Here is a 20,348-nt window from a genome sequence, read left to right on the forward strand (position 1 = left end):
CATGAACAACATGTTCCTGTCTTTGATTTAGCATTGCACAAACAACTAAAATTTTAAATCAAGTAGATGCATGTAAAATCATAATGTTTGTAAGTAAGTAAAAAAAAAAAATGAAGTCAAACATGGGCCACTGAACTTTGTTCCAACAAATGGGCAAATCAGGGCGTGCCGAAGGGACCGCCAGCAACGTGCAGCTTGATCTGAGGTCTCGAGCATCAGCACTAATGGAAAACCAATCCTTTTCCTCTGTGGGGGGCACCGCAAAGGGGTGAGCAATACGAACACACGAGATGCCCAGCACAAGGACGATGACATCTGTATTGAAAAGGGGCAGGTGAACACGGACGTCTCATCCAGTACTGCCCACCACCACATTCTCTGCTGCACAGAAAACAGTGCATGATCGCAGGCTAAGCCGGCAGCCTCCCCACCCACACCACAGTGAGGCTCCAGCCCGAGTCCTCGCTTTGTACTAGGCAACCACCGTGGCTGGGCTTGCAGCTGGTTGACAAGATGTTCTTACTGGGAACAGGCTCCTGCCATGAGGAACTGCCTGCGGTCTTGCTCACTCCCTGTATACATTGCCCACCTACCTCTGCTGCAATAGAGGGTCCCAGCAGGGCAGGAGGAGTGGAGTCCGCGGGAGGGTAGGAAGAGCCACTTGGACACAGGCAGAACACAGTCTGCTGCTCCCCCTCTTCTCCCTTTCTGCAGCCTCCTACGCCAGGATTGCAACTGAACGCAAGCGTTTGCACTCCGTGTTTACCTGTGGGCATTTCAGTCACGCGCTGCACCACGCTCCCTGGGCTGTGCTGTTAGCTGCCTTTTCATCATGCCTCCATAGCACAGAACCACTGAGGTGTGCCTGCATGATGCAAACTGGCCACATTGCCGGCAATGGCTCCTGTTGCAACAAACACAGGGTGTGGGCAGCATGCCCGGCGCTGGGCCTGGAGAAGTCTTACTTTAAATCGATCAGAAGAGCTATTAAGAAAGAAACACGGACGGACGACTATAAATTTTTCAGCATGATGGGACAGGCGAGTTCTTGCCAGTGCTCACAAGCAGCCATGCAGAGTAACTGACTACTGCTGTCCCACTTCTCAGATAAGGAGACTGAGGCTCAGAAAAGTCGAGAAGTCTGTTGGAAGGCAGCTCCAGGTTTTTGACTCCTGCTCGTCCATAAAAAGAACTCTTATTCTAGCCACATTGCAACTCTGCTTCCATGAAAGGGGGGAAAAAAAATCAATGCTAAGGGCCTATTTGGTACCAGCAATACTGATGGGAGAGGCTGAGAACAATGAAAACAACTAACACTTACAGGGTGCTCCTAGTGCTCCAGGAACCGTCGAAAGTCAAGTTCTCAAATCCTTCCAACAGCCTCCATTTCAGAGGTGAGTTAAGAAGCAGAAGGCCGCCACGACCTGCCCAAAGCCAGCCAGCTAGGGACTGCACATGCCTCCCTCTTGATGTCCTCCTGTCAACCCTGAGAAACAAGCGGCTCCCTTTCTCCTAGCAATGCGTAGGTAGCTCAGGAGGAGAAAGAGAGCCGGCGTGAGGGTCAGCTTGCATTTCCACTCTGCATAGCCTCACCCAAGTCCCTTGGTCCCACCACGCGTCAGCTGACCCACCAGGACAGGGCAGAGTTTTAAGCAGGGGGTGCTCTCCTGTCCCTCTAACACCCACTGCCCCAGCCTGGACGCGCCAGGCTCCAGGGTGCTGGAGGAACCTAGGTGGGACTCTCTCTCAGCAGAGGGATTGGCGTCTGCTTCCAGATGCAACACACAGGCGACCCCCACCGCCCTGGCTGTTAGGTTTCCAGGCAAATAAACAGCCTCCAAACGCTTCCTAAATTGCTGCTTAATGCTTCTCCTCGGAGCGCCATCTTTTTTATGGGTCTGCAGGAAGGGTTTATGGCAACGCTGTTGATGGTGCGACGTCCCAAGTGATTTATCGGAGAAGGTGATGTAAAAGAGCAGCAAGAAACCGCAGGCGGGGGAAGGGGGTTAACTACCCACTCGGCGCTGGCCGGGCGGGGGCCCACACGACGCAGTGGGCGGAAACGGGCTGTTTGTCTGGGCCCCGATGACCGGCCACTGGCGCCTGGGGTCACTTCTGCACAAGCGGGGAAGGAAAAAAAAATGTGAAGAGGCTTGAGAGAAATTCACAGAGCCTGTGGAAGGCTCCAAGTCACACAGACTGTGGGATCCTGAGCGCAGCGTGTGCCACAGAGCCGGCCCCGTCCTAATGGCAGGTCTGGGTCAGCCAGGAGCCTGACTGTATGGAGTTCACATTCATGCTGGTGGCCGGACCCGTCCCGGTGCATTGTGGGAGTTTCAGGGAGGGAGGGGCGAAGATCTGAGGCAGCAGGCCAGAGGGGGCTGTGCTGGGTCAGTGCTGGAACAGGAGTCTCTGGGGCCTGGAAATCAGCACCAGGTCAGTTTCATGCAGTTTCACACAGCCTCTCTGGGAGCGGAATCAACAAAGCCTACAGGTCACAGGACAGGCTTTGAGCGGCCTCAACTCCTGCACCAGCTCCTGTGCCGGCCCCCTCACCACTCACCTCCTACACCGCGTGTTCCAGCACCAGCTGCTCCGCAAGCCAGACAGCCCCCTGGCTGCTCTCTGCCAGCAAAGCCCTGCCCTTCCCTAGGGAGCCTCCTTACATTAAAAGGGCTGGATTCGGTGCACACAATCCATATACAGGCCCACACAGGAGCCCAGCTGGCCTCAGGGCTCTGCTCTTGCTGTCTCCACAGTCTTTTTTCTTTTTCTTTTTTCAAGATTGATTGATTGATTGATTGATGGCTTTGAAAGTCAGAGTTACAGAGGGAGAGGGAGAAACAGAGAGAGATATCTTCCATCTACTGGTTCGCTCCCCCAAATGGCCACAACAGCCAGAGTTGGCTCAGGCAGAAGCCAGGAGCTACTTCCAGGTCTCCCGCATGGGTGGCAGGGCTTGAGCCATCTTCCATTGCTTTTCCCAGGCCATCAGCAGGGAGCTGGATTGGAAGTGGAGCAGCCAGGACCCGAATCGACACTCAGGATGCTGGCATTGCAGGCGACGGCTTTATCTGCTAGGCCACAATGCCAGCTCCTGTCTTCACATTCGTAGTTTTTTAACAAAGGAGTCTATTCTCATTTTGCATTGGGACCTGTGAGTCATGAGGCCGGCCTCGTTCCTACCCCTTGAGGCTGTGGTTTCGTGGCACCTGACATACTTCTATATGGAGGACCTGTCACTGTTCTCAGCTTATTTGTCTATGTTTTTCCACCCTGCCTTACCACAGAGAGAGAGAGAGAGAGACAGAGACAGAGAAAGAGAGGTGGGGGGGGGGGTGAGAGAACTTAAATAGTTAAAAATGTCAGTCTTCTCTCTTGCCCCAAGCAAGAAGCATGACAATAACAAAGAGCAATGTGGCACCAACTGCCGGTGATAGGAAAGAAGTGGGGATGGTGGGGTGCGACAGGCAGAATCAACACTGGGTTATGAACTGGGGGGATCCTCTCAAGAGGCATCCTCACTCTGACCTTGCATTCCAAGCAGTCCTCAGGGACCAGGGTCCATCATCGTCCCCACAATTCCACCTTTACCAGATCAGCGCGGCCCAGCTCCTCCGAACGGGCACATTTATTTTGCACGTTGAGAAGAGGTGAGATTTTCTCTCTGAGCTTCCTCATTTACAAAACCTCAAAAGCAGAGGGGGCGTTAACCGGGGGTCTGCCTCTTCTGAACCATGCCACAGCATTCGGTGTGTCTTGGGGTGAGCAGTATTCTGTGGGGACACTCCATGGCTGGTTCTGGGTTCTCACCCGGGTCCCAGGCGCACAGAGGATTGAGCCTGGCGAGGCTATGACGGCGAGGCTATAACTCGAGGCTATGACGGCGAGGCTATGACGACGAGCCCTCATAGTACCTGCTTTCTCAGTGCAAACCAGCCTCACTGCCACAGAGCACAGCGACTCCACTCGCCGCTGAGGACTTGCTACCGCTGAATTATTTGCACATGACCGCATCTTCCCTTAGGCAAGGGCTTTCTCTCTCTCTCATCTCTGGTCCCAGAAGGCCTCACTCAAGACAAGCATAAAATCAGCACCTTGTATCAGAGGCCAAGCAGGAAATGGAGGGACCCACAAAGAAGTGAAGGAAACGTCCCACAATCTGGGAGGTTCTCTCTCCACTCCAGCACACTCAAGACCAAACTCCGATCGGAAACGCTGACCGGCTCTCCAGCCATATGTCCGGTCCACATTCCCTGGGCCTGGGGATTCAGCAGCAAAGTAAGCCCCTCCCAGGCCCCTGAACTTCCCAAGGAAGGAGACTCCGCCCCCAGAGCAAGCCCTCTACCGGGACCATGCTGGCTAATTCTGTGCATTGCCCTGACAAGGCTAGATTGCTCAAACAGCAGTCCAAATGCTGCCGGGAAGCTGGCTGTGGACATCACCCACATTTACGATCTGCTGACTGAGTCGATGACCCTCAGCATTCTGCGCTGGTTCGAGTCCCAGCTGCTTCACTTCCTTCCTATCCAGCTCTCTGCTATGGCCTGGGAAAGAAGAAGAAGATGGCCCAAATAGCTCGGGGCCCTGCACCCACATGGGAGACGCGGAAGAAGTTTCTGGCTGCAGATTGGCCCAGGTCTGGCCATTGCAGCCTTTTGGGGAGTAAATCAGCCAATGGAAGACTTTTCTCTCTGTCTCTCCCTCTCTCTGCAACTCTGCCTCAAATAAATAAATAAATGTTAAAAAAAAAAAAAGGTGTAAAGAAAGGAGGGTGGCTTCTCCAGGAAGACACAACTCTGCCCATGATGGGGCACAGAGATCCTGCCAGAGCTTCCAACCTGAGCAGTCTGCCCTGCAAATGTCAGACTTGCCACTGGTGACCGTCCCATGAGCCTGTAAATCAGCTCTCGCTCTTCCTTCTCCTCCCGCCCCACCAGCAAGGGTACTTCAAAAACTCTGTAGAAAATGGAATGAAAGACAAGTTCATTTTGGTGCAAAATAAAGTTTTGCAATCTACGCATAGCTGTTCCATGACACATTTCCCATGCACTTTTTGAAGATGCCTCCAGGTGCGCGTGGATGTGTGTGAGATGACACTGGCTTATTCTGAGCAAGGGACAAGGCAGCTGCCCACCCCCCATCCCCCACCAACCCACGGACCATCTTCCAGGAGGGAACACAGACAGGATAAGGAGGGAGTGTCTGCAGCCAGCACGAGTATGAGGAACAGCTGCCCAGGGTTCACAGCGGGCTCAAAGGGAATTCAGGAGGGCCACTCCCCAGAGACCAGCCCTGCCTCTCCAGCCTTCCATCTCTGTCAGAGAAGGGCCTGGAAAACACAAGCGGCAGGCAGCCCAGCCTGCAATGAGCTGTTCGGAGAAGGAAGCCATGGACAGGACACACTGTGGCACGGCTTGTCTGCTGCCTCTCCAGGGAAGCGGGTGCTGCCCTGTGCCGGGGCACGCAGCACGTCCAGCCTGCAGGCCATACCACCTCCTCAGGAGCAGTGACCGTCCACGAGATGTGCACGTGGGCAACACGCAGGCCGACCTGGTCCTTGTAGGCGTGCTCTCGTGGAGGAATCCCCACATCAAATCCAGGGAAGCTCAGAGAAGTGCAGGGAACCATGTGCAATGGCAGCTCCCAGCTGCTGGAACCAAAAGACCTGGAACTCTTCCCTCCGCCTTGTCTTCACTGGCTGTGCGGTGCCCTAGACAGAACGTCCCATGGGCTCGGTCTTTGGCTTTGCATCACAGAAAGTCTTCAAAGTTAATGGAAATGTGCATTAGGAGAAATCTTTTTTATGGATTTCAATAGTTTTTGCTCCAAAATAATTTTTTTGCCGAATTTTTTGTAGTCCCTCGTGCCAGCTATGTGAGCATGGATAAGTCACACACCTTCCTCATGCTCATTGCATGAGCACACATCACTCACACCCCTTCTTCAAACAGCAGGGTTCTCCTCTGTTAACTGTGCCTGCCTTGTAAAACAAGATGAGGGATCAGCGCTGTGGCGGAGCAGGTAAAGCTGCACCTGCAGTGCTGGCATCCCATATGGAGGCGGCTTTGAGACCAGCCTGCTCCATTTCCTATCCAGCTCTCTGTTAGGGCTTGGGAAAGCAGTAGAGGATGGCCCAAGTCCTCGGGCCACTACACCCATGTGGGAGACCCAGAAGAAACTCCTGGCTCCTGGCTTTGGGTTGGTGCAGCTCCGGCCATTGCGGCCATCTGAAGAGTAAACCAGTGGATAGAAGACCTCTCTCTCTTTCTCTCTCTCTTTCTCTCTTTCTCTCTGTTTCTGCCTCTCTGTAACTCTGCCTTTCAAATAAATAAATAAATCTTTGAAAAAAAAAGGATGAATAATGATCATACTGGCTGGTACTTGGTGGGCGCCCAGTGATCAGTGGTTACTGTCACTATTTGACAATTCACTGGGTCACAGACATGGATGCTCATGGGCCCATGATCACGTGAGGACTCAGCCAGGGGCTGCTGACCCACAGTGGAAGTCTCAACTTCCCATGCAGCTCCGCCCTCCCGCAGGGAGCATGCGATGCCAGCTCCACCGGGAGTTTTCACACCGGTGGGAGGAAGAGGAGGCTTTGTGAGCCCTGTAAACGGTGGCTGCTCCGTGTCTGCATGCTTCTACTCCTGCCTTGGGTTGCAGGCCTATTAGTAGCCACCACCCTCAGAGAGGAAGCGTGTGCCTCACCCCAGGAACATACTGAGCGGGGAAAGATCCCTAAATCTACTACATTCAACAAGTGCTTACACAGCCACAGGACCTGGCTTCTCACTGCCTGCGGGAGGAGGAGGCGTGTGCTCCTGGGTGAGTGGGGGCGTCTGTCATCCGCAGGGCCCCCAAACCCCTTTCCAGGTGGCTTCCACTTCATCCAGCGCAGCCGGGCCACCCAAGGTCAACCCCGTGACCATCCCTACCTTGTGCCTGTGCTGGCGGTCACTGCTGCCCCGATGCCGGCCACAGTATCTGCTTTGCTCCCCCAGCACCTGTCCGGTCTGAGGTCCTCGCAGGCTCCCTCCTCTGCCACGCCAGCCCACAGTGACATGGCGCGGCTCAGCTGTCTTTCCTGGCACTCACTGCACTACCCGGCAGAGCACTCTCCCCTCTGTTGCCCATCTCTCTCCCTGGCCCTGCTCCCTGCCACACTCAGGCTGAATTCTCCAGCGGCGGCCATGGCCCAGCACGGGGTTCACCAGCAAGGCTTCTCCCATCACCACCCCAGCACGCTGACTGGAGCCACACAGCCAGCACTTCACACCCAGAACGCAGCTTATGTAGTAGGCGTTGGTCAATATCTGTTGTTAAATAAATGAGGAAGCAAACTAATAAATTAGTAAACCAAATCCAAACAAAACCCTGGATCACAAGCTGCCTCCAGCAGTGGCCTCATCCCTCTCGGCTCCCCTCCCCACTCGATGCCCCGCCTGCGGCAGACAGTCAGTAATAGATACAGCTTGCTCTCATCTGAACTGTACGTGGGGCCTGATGCTTAAAACAAAGCATTAATCTTCACCAACACTCAGACATCCTCCCCCCCCCCGCCCTGGACCATCAGCCTCAGCAAAGTGGGGTTACCGAAGTCAGCCAGAAGGTGAAGTCTTTGACAATGTTGACAACTGGAAGTGCCACAGAGATGGATCCTTTTAATGGATACGGCATTTCTGCGGAAATAAAATACTAGATGGAGACAGGGGCCAAGGGTTTCAGTGCTGGTTGGTGGTGAGGTTTCATTTGAATCAATGAGAAAGTTCTAGAAGTCAATTACCTTTCATTTCTTTCCTTTGCAGTAAATGAAAGTTTGGGGCCAAGAGCAAAAATGCATTTGGAAAGGACCATGCTGCAATTTGTGCGTCCTTACATCCTCACCACCCCACAAGCGCTCTGTAGCAAACACATCCACACTCGTGGAGTTCAAGGCCGTCTCAATGGAAAATTCACCTTGAGTTGTTCAACCCAATGAGCATAGTTTCACTGTCACTCCCATTTGACAGCTAGGGAATCCAAGTCTCAGTGACTTCTGCATCTTGTTGAGAGTCACTCACGTACCTAGTAAGGACAGAGTCAGAGCTGGACATGAGATTTTCTTTGGTCCCCCAAGTCCTGTGGTCCTTGCCCGAAACCAGAGCTTGAAGAGGAACTGACGGAAGAAGAGGCAGCGGCAAGAAGACAGCTGGGAAAAATGACCGGAAGCCCGCATCTGCCTCCTGGTACCCTGGAGGCCGTTCCGTGTGTTCACAGGGGCAGTTCCGCCCCTGACGTTTAAATGCCACAAAAGGAGGAAAACGCCTGGGAATGAAAGCTTTTCAGGCTCTGCCCATGAACTGTGAAGGGGTGAAGGGAACTGTTTCCAGGGCACAATTTAGAGAGGGAATGCTTCCGTGCACTTAGCAACAGCCCACTACCTGAGCTCGCCTCCTCTGCCCCCCCCCCCCCCGCAAGGGACCCAGGAGGACACAAGCCTGAGGAGATCATCTGAGAAGTTTCCTAGTGAGATGTCTCTTTCATTTTTTAATTTATTTTATTTTTTTAATTTTTTAAATTTTTTTGTCAGGCAGAGTAGACAGTGAAAGAGAGAGACAGAGAGAAAGGTCTTCCTTTTCTGTTGGTTCACCCTCCAATGGCCGCTGCAGCTGGCGCACTGCAACCAGTGCATTGCGCTGATCCGAAGGCAGGAGGCAGGTGCTTCTCCTGGTCTCCCATGCGGGTGCAGGGCCCAAGCACTTGGACCATCCTCCACTGCACTCCTGGGCCACAGCAGAGAGATGGACTGGAAGAGGAGCAACCGGGACAGAATCCGGCGTCCCGACTGGGACTAGAACCCTGTGTGATGGCACCACAGGCGGAGGATTAGCCTATTGAGCCGTGGCACCGGCTGAGATGTCTCACTTCCGTTTACTTGGGAACGTGGAGGGAAGGGACGCTCAGGCTTAACGTTCTGTGTGTCCCTGTGTGTCTCCTCTTCATTCCCTGCTCCTACAGGCTGGGTGTGACCATTCTCAACCAGCCAATGAGGGCACACAGGTGCAGAAAACCACACAGCAGGTGCTGAGCTCCAGCCCCCGTGTTCAGGTCTCTCACAACCTTCTTCTGCCTTCCCCATGCCAAGGAGGGGGGACCTTTTCTTGTTAAGCCACAGAGAAGCCTCAGAAAAATCTCAGCAGGTGGAAAGACAGAGTGCATCTCCAAGGTGCTGCCAACGGCCTGCAGACTCCAGGAAACCCCTTCCCCTCATGCTAAATGGCTTCTTACTCTCCGAGAGCAAGCCCTCCAGGGTTTGCTGCCTGTGAGCCTGCAGCAGCTTGGGGATCTAGCTCAGGCCGTGTGGTGGGGGGAGGTGCTAGTGGCAGGGACACAGATGTGTGACAAGGACGGTATGACCGATGTGGAGCTCATCAGCTCTGGCTTGCCCACTTTTTGGAGAACGGAGGGAGGAAAAGAGCACTCGCTGGTGCCTACTGGGCGTGATGTCCTATGTCAACCACTTCTATGGACGCCATTGCATCTCCTCACCAACACGACACTGAGAGGTAGGCAGCATGGGCTCCATGTCATAGAAGGAGAAACCAAGGTTGCCAGGGCCCCAGGGATTTGCCAGAGTTCCTGAGCTGCTGTGGCCTATATCAGGGAGCTTGTTGCCACTACAAGGAAATGCCTGAGAAAAGCTACTTAGAAGAGGGGTTTTTACCTGGCTCACAGGTTTGAAGCTTCAAAGTCCAAATAGCCTGGTACAGGCTCTGGCTTGGAAAAGGGGCCCTTAGAAGATAGCAGAACACAGGTTAGAGGAAGGATCATGCAGCAAGCCAGGAAGGGCAGGGGGAGAGGGAGGGAGAGCGAGACTGGGCTCCAACCAGGGCTTTTGTAGCGACCCTCTGGTGAGAGCTACCTCCCAAAGGCACGCCCCCAGTGTCCAAGGGCTCTCCCATGAGGCCCTGCCTCCCAACAGCACAACCCTGGGGACCATGCCTTTAAGGTAGAGACTTTGGGACACACTTAACATTGAAGCCACAGCATAGCCCAAGGCCAGGCTGACTCCAGGGACTCTGGAAAAACAGAAATTTTCCCATAAAGACAGCCATTGTCCCTACAAAACTGCCCTTTAAGCCAGGCACAGAACCATCCCAACCGACCTGGCACAACTAGAATTAACCATGTGAGCAGGCACTGGCCTCACCGACACCATCCAGGAATAGCTGGGCTGTCCAGAAGCCATGGAGGATTCTGGGCAGGTGGCAGTGGATTGCTCCTTTTCCCTTGCAGTGTAGAGATGAGAGAATTCCTCAGGGCAGAGCTAGCTGGGTGCTCCAAGGATTCAGAGACTGAGGCAGTGCCCGAGCTCAGCACTCACCTTCTCGCGGGAAAGCAAGACCTTCAATCATTCAGCAAGTATTTGCTAAGCACCTGATAGCCCAACCTCAGTTGCAGATAATCCAGAACTTTTATTTTGGAGGAGAGATGGAAAATTAAGTTGAAATAAAGAGAAAACATGAAGGCCGGCGCCGTGGCTCACTAGGCTAATCTTTCGCCTTGCGGCGCCGGCACACCGGTTCTAGTCCCAGTCGGGGTGCTGGATTCTGTCCCGGTTGCCCCTCTTCCAGGCCAGCTCTCTGCTGTGGCCAGGGAGTGCAGTGGAGGATGGCCCAGGTGCTTGGGCCCTGCACCCCATGAGAGACCAGGAAAAGCACCTTGCTCCTGGCTCCTGCTATCAGATCAGTGCGGTGCGCCGGCCGCAGCGTGCCGGCCACAGCGGCCATTGGAGGGTAAACCAACGGCAAAGGAAGACCTTTCTCTCTGTCTCTCTCTCTCACTGTCCACTCTGCCTGTCAAAAAAAAAAAAAAAAAAGAGAGAGAGAGAGAGAGAGAAAACATGAGGACTATCATGAAAAATGACTTGGGGCAGGGGCAGGAGGAAATGAATGTGAGGAGTTCTCTGTATTGGGAGGGTGGTTAAGGAAGACTTCCTGGAGGAGGTGGCACTTGAATGAAGACCTGGATACCCACAAGAAGGCAGAGCTAGTCCAGCAGAAGTGCAAAGCCCTGAGACTTGGGAGGTGTCTGCTGCTTGCAGGCACAGTAGGACAGCCCAGGGGTCCACGGCTGGGTGGGCAGGGAAGTGCAGAAGCTGGCAGAGCAGCTGGAGTAAGGATGTGTGGGCCCAGCATGCGGTTTGGTTTGAGTCTGAGAATTCTGGGAAGCCACAGGAAGGCACTACAGCAGAGACGCCCAGGAGCTGCTTTGCGTTTTTGGGGAAGACGCTGTGGCTGCCTGGTAAGGAACAGATGGCAGAAGACCAGTGGGGAGACCCAGAAGAAGCTGTTGGGTGAGAGCGAACACGGTGCCAGCTACAGTGATAGAAACGGACATGAGGGCCCATGGAATAATTCGGACAGCGGCATGCCGGTAAATGCTTAGTGACCAGCTCCCTGGTGGGGGGGGGGGGGGGACTGCTGATTACGGTGCTGTACACACTCCTGCCATGTTGCCTCAGCACTGAACGAACCCTCGGCATGATGCAAGCACAGAACTTAATGGAGGACGGCCAGAAGAACAAATGAGAGATCTCAAACTTCTCATGTGCAAGAGAGAACAGCAATATTAACACCTGCCAAGGGCAACCGTGAGAATCCAATGCGGAGACGAGAGTTAGCCCTCCCCAGGGTTGCGCAGGCCTACAGGTGATCCTCCCGCCTCCCCTGTGACGGTCACTGCCCCATTTGATGCAGGAAGAAATGACACTCAGAGCCATGGAGCGTCCAGACCCACTCCACGCATGCGTGGTCGAGCTGGAACGCAACCAGCCCCCTGCTGTCGAACTGGCTTCCTCAGGTGCGGGGACCACCCCAGCTGAGGGCTGCTGGGTGTCTGCGCTCTCTCCCTCTGGTTCTTCTTTTTCTTTCTTTTTTTTTTTTTTTTAGATTTATCTATATATTTTTGAAAGCCAGAGATACAGAGAGAAAGGGAAAGTCAGAGAGAGAGAGAGAGAGAGAGAGACCTTCCATTTGCGGGTTCACTCCCCACATGGCCCCCATGGCCCAAATCCTGCCAATCTGAAGCCAGGAGCCAGGAGCTTCATCGGAGTCTCCCCCAGGGAGGCAGGGATGCAAGCACTTGGGTCATCTTCCACTGCCTTTCCAGATGCATCGACAGGGAGCTGGATTGGAAGAGGAGCAGCCGGGACACGAACCAGCACCCATGTGGGATGTCGGCATCACAGGTGGCAGCTTTACCTGCTGCACCACAACAGGGGCCCCTTGCACTCTGCTTTTACTACTCAGGAGCTGAGCAGCTTCAGCGAATAGCTCAGGTCAGCAGCCCGCACCTCTGTATACTTGCAAAATAAAGGCTCCACAAGGTCCCTGTGCCCAGAGTGGGGCAGGGACTGGGGGCCCCAGGGTGGCTCCAAGGACATCAGAGCCCCGGCCACATGCCCCTGACATTTCCCTCTAAGAGGCACTCATGCCCTCGTTGCCTAATGTCTACTGCACACAGTGTAAGACTGAGCCAGAAAAGAAAAAAAAAAAAACAAAAAACAAAAAACAAAAAACAAAACCAAACACAAACAGGAGGGAAATAAAAGCCGGGAACTCACTCCTGAATGTCAGACAAGTGTAAGTGACACATTAGGCCCCTCTCACCCTGGGAGGGCTATCAGCTGCTGGATGCCCGAAGGAGCCCAGTGGTGCTGGTAAATCATAGCACTTCCTGCAACCACAGGGCAGGGAGCCTGGTGGGCAGAGCTCAGCCTGCCAATGCTCCCTGCTCTCCTGGGGGCGGCAGACAGGATCCCCGCCCTGCCAGCCAATGGCCCAGCTCCCCTGGCTGCGGCTACTCATGCAGAAAGGTCGCTTGTTCAGAAATCAGTGCTGGTGAAACCTGTCAGGCTCTGGTGCTCAGGTGCAGCATAGCAAAAAAAAAGCTGTCAGCCTGAGGAGGCACTGATTTGCATTAGAGACAAATGCTGGGCTTCATCAATCCTGCAGGCCACCGACCCGTGCTCATCCGGTGCCGGGCCCAACTCTGATCTTCACACAACCCCGAGGGTAGCTGTGATTGGGATTCCTGTTTCATAGCAGGGGAAACGAGACCCAGAGGGCAGGAAAGTCACCAGCGGGGATGTGAACCCAGGCAGCCCAGTGCCAGAACCGAACCCTCTGCCACCACTCCAGGCCGCGTCTGCAGCTCCCCCAGGGCACCCGGGGCTTGTTTCCAGGCTATAGGCCAGACTGTGGATCATAGAAGAAATCAAAAGGAAAATAAAAAATTTTCTGGAAACTAATGAAGAGGATGATACATCAGATCAAAATTTATGGGATACAGCAAAATCAGGGTTAAGAGGAAAATTTGGAGCAATTGGTGCCTACACTAAGAAATTGGAAAAGTCTGGCACTGCGGCTCACTTGGCTAATCCTCCGCCTGCGGACCTGGTGCTCCGAGTTCTAGACCCAGTTGGGGCGCCGGATCCTATCCCAGTTGCTCCTCTTCCAGGCCAGCTCTCTGCTGTGGCCCAGGAGAGCAGTGGAGGATGGCCCAAGTGCTTGGGCCCTGCACCCACATGGGAGACCAGGGGGAAGCACCTGGCTCCTGGCTTCAGATAGGCACAGCATTGGCCATGGTGGCCATTTTGGGGGGTGAACCAATGGAAGAAAGACCTTTCTCTTGGTCTCTCAGACAAGGATATCCACTTTTACCACTGCTATTCAATATAGCCCTGGAAGATTTAGCCAGAGCCATTAGGGAATAAAAAGAAATCAAAACAACAGAAATTGGATACAAGGAAGTCTACATATGCCTATTTGTAGATGACATGATTCTATATATAGGAAAGGCAAAAAACTCTACTAAGAGAGTATGGGAACTTATAAAAGAGTTTGGTAAAGTGACAGGATATAATATTAACACACAAAAATCAATAGCTTTTGTATACACACAATGAAATGGCTGAGAAAGAACTTCTAAGACCAATCCCATTCACAAAGCTACAAAAAATTAATTTCTTGGAATAAATGTAACTAAAGAGGTCAAAGATCTCTATGATAAAATTATGAAACATTAAAAAAAGAAATAGGAGAAGATACAAAAAATGTAAATATTTTCCAAGTTCATGGATTGGGAGAATTCATATCATCAAAATGTCCATACTACTGAAAGCAATTTACAGATTCAATCAAAATATCAATGACATTCTTCTTGGATGTAGAACAAAACAATGCTAAAATTCATATGGAATTCAAGGAACCCTGAATAGCTAAAGCAATATTAAACAACAAAAACAAAGTCAGAGGCATCACAATACCAGATTTCAAGACATCCTACAGTGCAGTTATAATCAAAACAACCAGGTACTGGCAGAAATTAGACATATAGAACAATGGAACAGAATGGAAACTCCAGAAATCGATCCATGCATCCACAACCAACTAATCTTTGACAAAGGAGTTAAGATCAATCCCTGGAGAAAGGACAGTCTCTTCAACAAATGGTGCTGGGAAAATTGGGTCTCCACATGCAGAACTATGAAACAAGACCCCTACTTACATCTTATACAAAAGTAAACTCAAAATGGATCAAGGATCTAAATCTATGACTTCATACCATCAAATTACTAGAGGACAACATTGGGGAAACTCTGCAAGATACTGGCATAGGCAAAGAATTCTTGGAAGACACCCCAGAAACACATGCAATCAAAGCCAAAATTGACAAATAGGATTACTTTAAGCTTAGAAGCTTCTGTACTACAAAGGAAACACTCAGCAAAGTGAAAAGGCAGCCTACAGAAGGGAGAAAATATTTGTAAACTATGAAACTGATAAAGGATTAATATCCAGAATCTATAAAGAGCTCAAGAAACTCAACAACAAAACAAACAATCCTGTTAAGAAATGGGCAAAGGACTTGAATAGGCATTTTTCAAAAGCAGAATTTCAAATGCCCGACAGACACATGAAAAATGCTCAGAATCACTAGCCATCAGGAAGATGCAAATCAAAACCACAGTAAGGTTTCACTTCACCCCAGTTAGAAAGAAATCATACAGAAATCAACAAATAATAAATGCTGGCAAGAATGTGGAGAAAAAGTTCCCTAATCCACTGTTGGTGGAAATGTAAATTAGTACAGCCTTTGAGGAAGACAGTAGGGAGATACCTTAGAATGCTGAAAATAGATATGCCATATGACCCAGCAATGCAACTCCCAGAAATTTACCCAAAAGAATGAAGTCAGCTTATGAAAGAGTTATCTGTACCCCCATGTTTATTGCAGTTCAATTCACAACAGCTAAGATATGGAAGCAACCCAGATGTCCACCAACAGATGACTGGATGAAGAAATTGTAGTACATATACACTATGGAACACTACCCAGCTATATAAAAAAGGAAATCCTATCTTTTGCAACAAAATAGATGCAACTGGAAACTATTATACTTAGTGAAATAAAGTCCCAAAAAGACAAATACCATATGTTTTCCCTGAACTGTGGTAACTAATAGAGTACCAAGAATGTAATGTATAAGAGTGAAATTCGTATTTTGAAATTCAGTGACTGTTTACAGCCCTTGTCTCTACTGTAGAGGAACAGTATTTTCTTTCTTCTTACAATTTGTTGAACTCCTCACTTAATGTAGGGCTAATCTTCTGAGTATAAAGTAAACTTCTGAATATAAAGTAATCTTCTGAGTATAAAGTAGATCATTGTGAAAATTAAGAGAGACAATGAGAGAGGAAGGAGGAGGAAGGGTGGGAGCGTGGTTGGGAGGGAGGGTTGGGTGGGAAATAACAATATGTTCTTGAATCTGTATGTATGAATCATATGAAGTTTGTTTACCTTAAATAAAAAATGAAAATAAAAAAATAAAATTGTTATTAAATAAAAAATAAACAAACAAACCAGAAAAAAAAAGAGTTTTGCAAACAGGACTGAGGCCCCAAGTCAAACACCTTCAAAGGCCAGAAAGCAGGTGTGGCCTTGGATTTAGAGACTGCTGGAAGTGGTAGGGACTGTGGCACCCTGTAGGTGTGCACCACATCTCAGCACATGTGGTTGAGTGAAAATGGGGCCCAGCATATCCTGCATCATTTTGTCAAAGGAAGTTAAACATTTGGAGCTTCTATATGAAATCTCTGTTCTAAACAAATAAATAAAGAGAAAAGCACATGATGTTGGCCCAGATCACCAGTATCTATGTGGGGTAACTGTGGCCGGGGGTAGCAGTTGGCAACTTCTATTGTTACCCTTTAACGTGCAAGCACTCTTCACATCTGTTGCCTCCTTTTGCTTAGATATCCAATGGTGTTCTTGTCCCATTTCACAGGTGGACAAATTGAGACAGCTTCTGTGGATTGCATATCTCTCCATGAATAATCATCTGAACTGGTTGATTATTAGAGACCTTGGAAACACAGATGGCCCATCTACACATTGTGCCAGATGAGCACACTTACCTGCAGTGTCAGGGAGTCACTCCTGTGACCACAACCTCAATTGTTTCTGTTGTGCCTTTAAACTTATGTATCAGTTGAGAGGGAGGAAGATATGGAGGGAGAGCGGGAGAGACAGACAGAAAAGAAATAGGGAGATTGGGGAAATTCTCATCCACTGGTGATGGGTGGAGTCAAAAACTGGGAGCTGGGAACTCAATTCGGGTCCCCCAAGTGGGTGGCAGGAACTCAGTCTTTGAACCCTCACCTCTGCCTTCCAAGGTCTGCACCACAGGAAGCTGGAATCAGAGCCAGAGCCTGAAATTGAACCCGGCTAATCCAATATGAGACTCCCACAAGAGACACGCATCTGAAACCTGACCTAAAGACTCGCTTCACATGGAATCCTTCAAACATAGTTATGCTCTTGAAGCCTCCTGAACTTCTACCTGCTCACCCAGCGCTGGAACTCGGGAGCGTGCCCAGTTCCCCTTCCACGTGACAAGCTTTGCCAACTGCCAACAGTAGCTAAGGCAGGAAAACAAATCAGAACTTGCTGAACGCCTCTGGGGCAGGAAGCTCCATGGTCAGTACTTAACATACTTTGTTTTCGCTGAATCCCTAGAACGCAGGACAACAGACTTCCATATCTCCATGTGCAGCTTGCACTCAGGGAAGCAAGTGCCAGCCCCTCAAAGGTAGTGTATGACGGGCAGGGGATTCAACACAAGATCTGCAAGATTCCACGGCCTCCAATGCATCTGTCCACCCATCCACCCATCATCCATCTATCCACCCACTCACCCAACAAATATTTACTGAGAACCTACTGTGTGCTGGGTACTGTTCTAGACACTGAAAGATACAATGTTTTCCTCTGCCATGCCACCTGCCATCATGTTTTTCAGCCAAGATACCTGGGCTGTTTCTACTGATCTGGACGTGGCCATTGTCCAGACCATTCTCCTTTCCTGACTTGTCGGAAGGAACGTGTGCCCACAACCCTATTACTCAGAACAGAAGCTGGTCTTTGATCAGAGCCTGGACAAGCATGTGGCCGGGAGCGATCCCTCCCTGACTTGGCACACTCTCCTTTTATTGACGGAGCCTAAGCTCATATCAGCTTTTCTGGCCGCCTTCCCATGAGCAACTTTTCAACCAAAACCGTGAAAATTGTTTTCACAGCTGCAGCTACTAAACCGTCTCTGGTCTTGGGATGCTGGGCTTAAATGCCCAGGAAAAATGAAACTACACCTGGGATCTACTGAGCTAATTTTACGTGCTAACCATTTTATAAACATCTGAAAACTTCTAAGAAATGTGTGGATGCCATACTATTTGGCACATATTTATAAATGTTGTCTTCACTGAATTATACTCCTTACATAATAATATACCCTTCATTCCACATTTTATGATCTTTGTCATGAATCCCACATTGTGTAATATTAATATATCCACCCTGTTTTCACAGAAACAGTATGCATGTATATATATATATATATATATATATATAGTATTTACATTTGAAGAAAATATAGCAAAATGTTACCAATTGTTAAATCTAGGTGTGCCCATTGAACTTGACACTTTTCTGAATTAGAGTATTTTAAAATAAAAAAAAGATACAGAGAAATAATAAAGATTCGAGAGGTAAAATATTTTATGGCAATTTGTTTTTTTTAAGATGTATTTATTTGAAAGGCAGAGTTACAGAGAGGCAGAGGCAGAGAGAGACAGAGAGGTCTTGCATCCACTGGTTCATTCCTCAAATGGCTCCAACAGCCAGAGCCGGGCCAATCTGAAGCCAGGAGCCAGGAGCTGCTTCTGCATCTCCTACACGGGTGCAGGGGCCCAGCACTTGGGCCATCTTCTACTGTTCTCCCAGGCCATAGCAGAGAGCTGCATCGGAAGTGGAGCAGCCAGGTCTCAAACTGGTGCCCATGTGGGATGCCAGCACTGTGGGCGGCGGTTTTACCTGCTATGCCACAGTGCAGACCCCAGCAATTTGCATTTTCTAGCAAGAAAAGTTCAGGCTCAGAGTAGTTCAGTGACTGGTGTGCAGAGACTCAGACAATGCATTATGGAGCCAGGGTGTGAGCCAGGGGTGTCTGGCTGCGGAGCTTTTGGTTTTCCCTAGTGGGTTCCACATTCATTCCTGTGTTGTCTCCTCTTCTTCTTCTTCTTTTTTTTTCTTTTTTCTTTTTTTTTTTTTTTTTTTTTTTTGACAGGCCGAGTGGACAGTGAGAGAGAGAGAGAGACAGAGAGAAAGGTCTGCCTTTGCTGTTGGTTCACTCTCCAATGGCCGCCGCGGCCGGTGCACCGCGCTGATCCGATGGCAGGAGCCAGGAGCCAGGTGCTTTTCCTGGTCTCCCATGGGGTGCAGGGCCCAAGCACTTGGGCCATCCTCCACTGCACTCCCGGGCCACAGCAGAGGGCTGGCCTGGAAGAGAGGCAATCGGGACAGAATCCGGCGCCCTGACCGGGACTAGAACCCAGTGTGCCGGCGCCGCTAGGCGGAGGATTAGCCTAGTGAGCCGCGGCGCCGGCCCGTCTCCTCTTCTTAAAATAGCTCTATTGCTCTGAACTGCTTCTTTGACCCAATATTCTGGCACAAAAGATGACCTATCCACGTCTCTGCAGTTCCTGGCCACACCAAGGCTGAGCATGGCACACTCCACCCACCACCGACCTGGGACTGTGGCTGGAGGCAACTGGCATGGCAGCCCTCACTGAAGCCAGCACCCAGGGAGCAGGTCCTGGTCACCACGCAAGCCAAGAGCGGCTGTTGAACAGGAGAGCGTCTTATAGCATCACATACGGGCTGGCACGACTCAGCTATGGGCCCGTGTGGACCTGGGTGAAGATTCTCCATGGGGTCTATTAAATGTGGCCATTCTGGTGCTGGTGGGCCAGCACTGTGGCACAGTAGGTTAAGCTTCTGCCTGTGGTGCCGTCATCCATATGGGCACCAGTTCGACTCCCAGCTGCTGCACCTCTGATCCAGTTCCCTGCTAAAGTGCCTGGGAAAGCAGCAGATGATAGACAAAGTGCTTGGACTCCTACACTCATATGGGAGACCTGGAAGAAGCTCCTGGCTCCTGGCTCCTGGCTTCAGTCTGGCCCAACCCTGGCTATTGCAGGTAATTGGAGTGAAACAGCAGATGGAAGATTCTCTCTCTCTCTCTCTCTCTGACCTTCAAATAAATAATAAATCTTTAAATAAATAAATCTTTAAAATCTACATAAATAAATCTACATAAATAAATCTTGAAAATACTGTGACTGTCCTGTGTGGGGCTGAGTCACCTAACCAAGGCCAGGTGCTATGAGACGCCTACTCTTACATCCACAGCAAGAGGCACCAAAGAGCAAGAATCACAACAGCTTGAGTCTCTAACCTCTGCCTCCAGGGCCTTGCTTGAAAGATTCCCAGAGCCGCCTTCCCCTTCCAGGGACCAACCTGTCCTCACCAAACCCTGTGATGGACTCCTTGGGATTTGCCCTCCACCACAAACACCTGATCCTCAGCCAACACCCTGCTTGCTCGCTTGGCATGTGCCCTGGTCGGGTCCCAGGAACCTGACTCCTGAAAGGTGACCTAAGTATCCCAAGAAGTCAGTAAGTCCAGGCAATGGTGCCACCAACTTTCCCACCTTGAAAACAAACAAATCCCAGTCAGCATTAGCACACGGCATGTGACTGAGAAATCTTGCCCCAAGGACATCAGTTTCACTGGAAGCCTCGATTTCTTGTTCTGTGATAGAGCCCCTTGTCTGAATGACACCTGTCAACATCCCAAGGGAGAAACATCTGGACTCATTGAGTGATATCACGAACTTGCCATGGTTCCTCTTATGCCTGCACGGTAGGGCCTCTTACTGTGCCCTTCCATAAACACATTCT

At 50.7% G+C, this 20,348-nt stretch overlaps 1 protein-coding gene across 23 annotated transcripts in view; it reads right to left on the bottom strand.

Annotated features, from left to right (window-relative positions):
* TENM4 (teneurin transmembrane protein 4) overlaps positions 1 to 20,348 on the bottom strand; it is a 2,118,216-nt gene that overhangs the window by 624,095 nt on the left and 1,473,773 nt on the right. The gene's annotated exons all lie outside the window — the stretch shown is intronic.

The sequence above is a fragment of the Oryctolagus cuniculus genome, chromosome 1, assembly GCF_964237555.1.
Source record: "Oryctolagus cuniculus chromosome 1, mOryCun1.1, whole genome shotgun sequence".
Lineage (NCBI taxonomy): Eukaryota > Metazoa > Chordata > Mammalia > Lagomorpha > Leporidae > Oryctolagus > Oryctolagus cuniculus.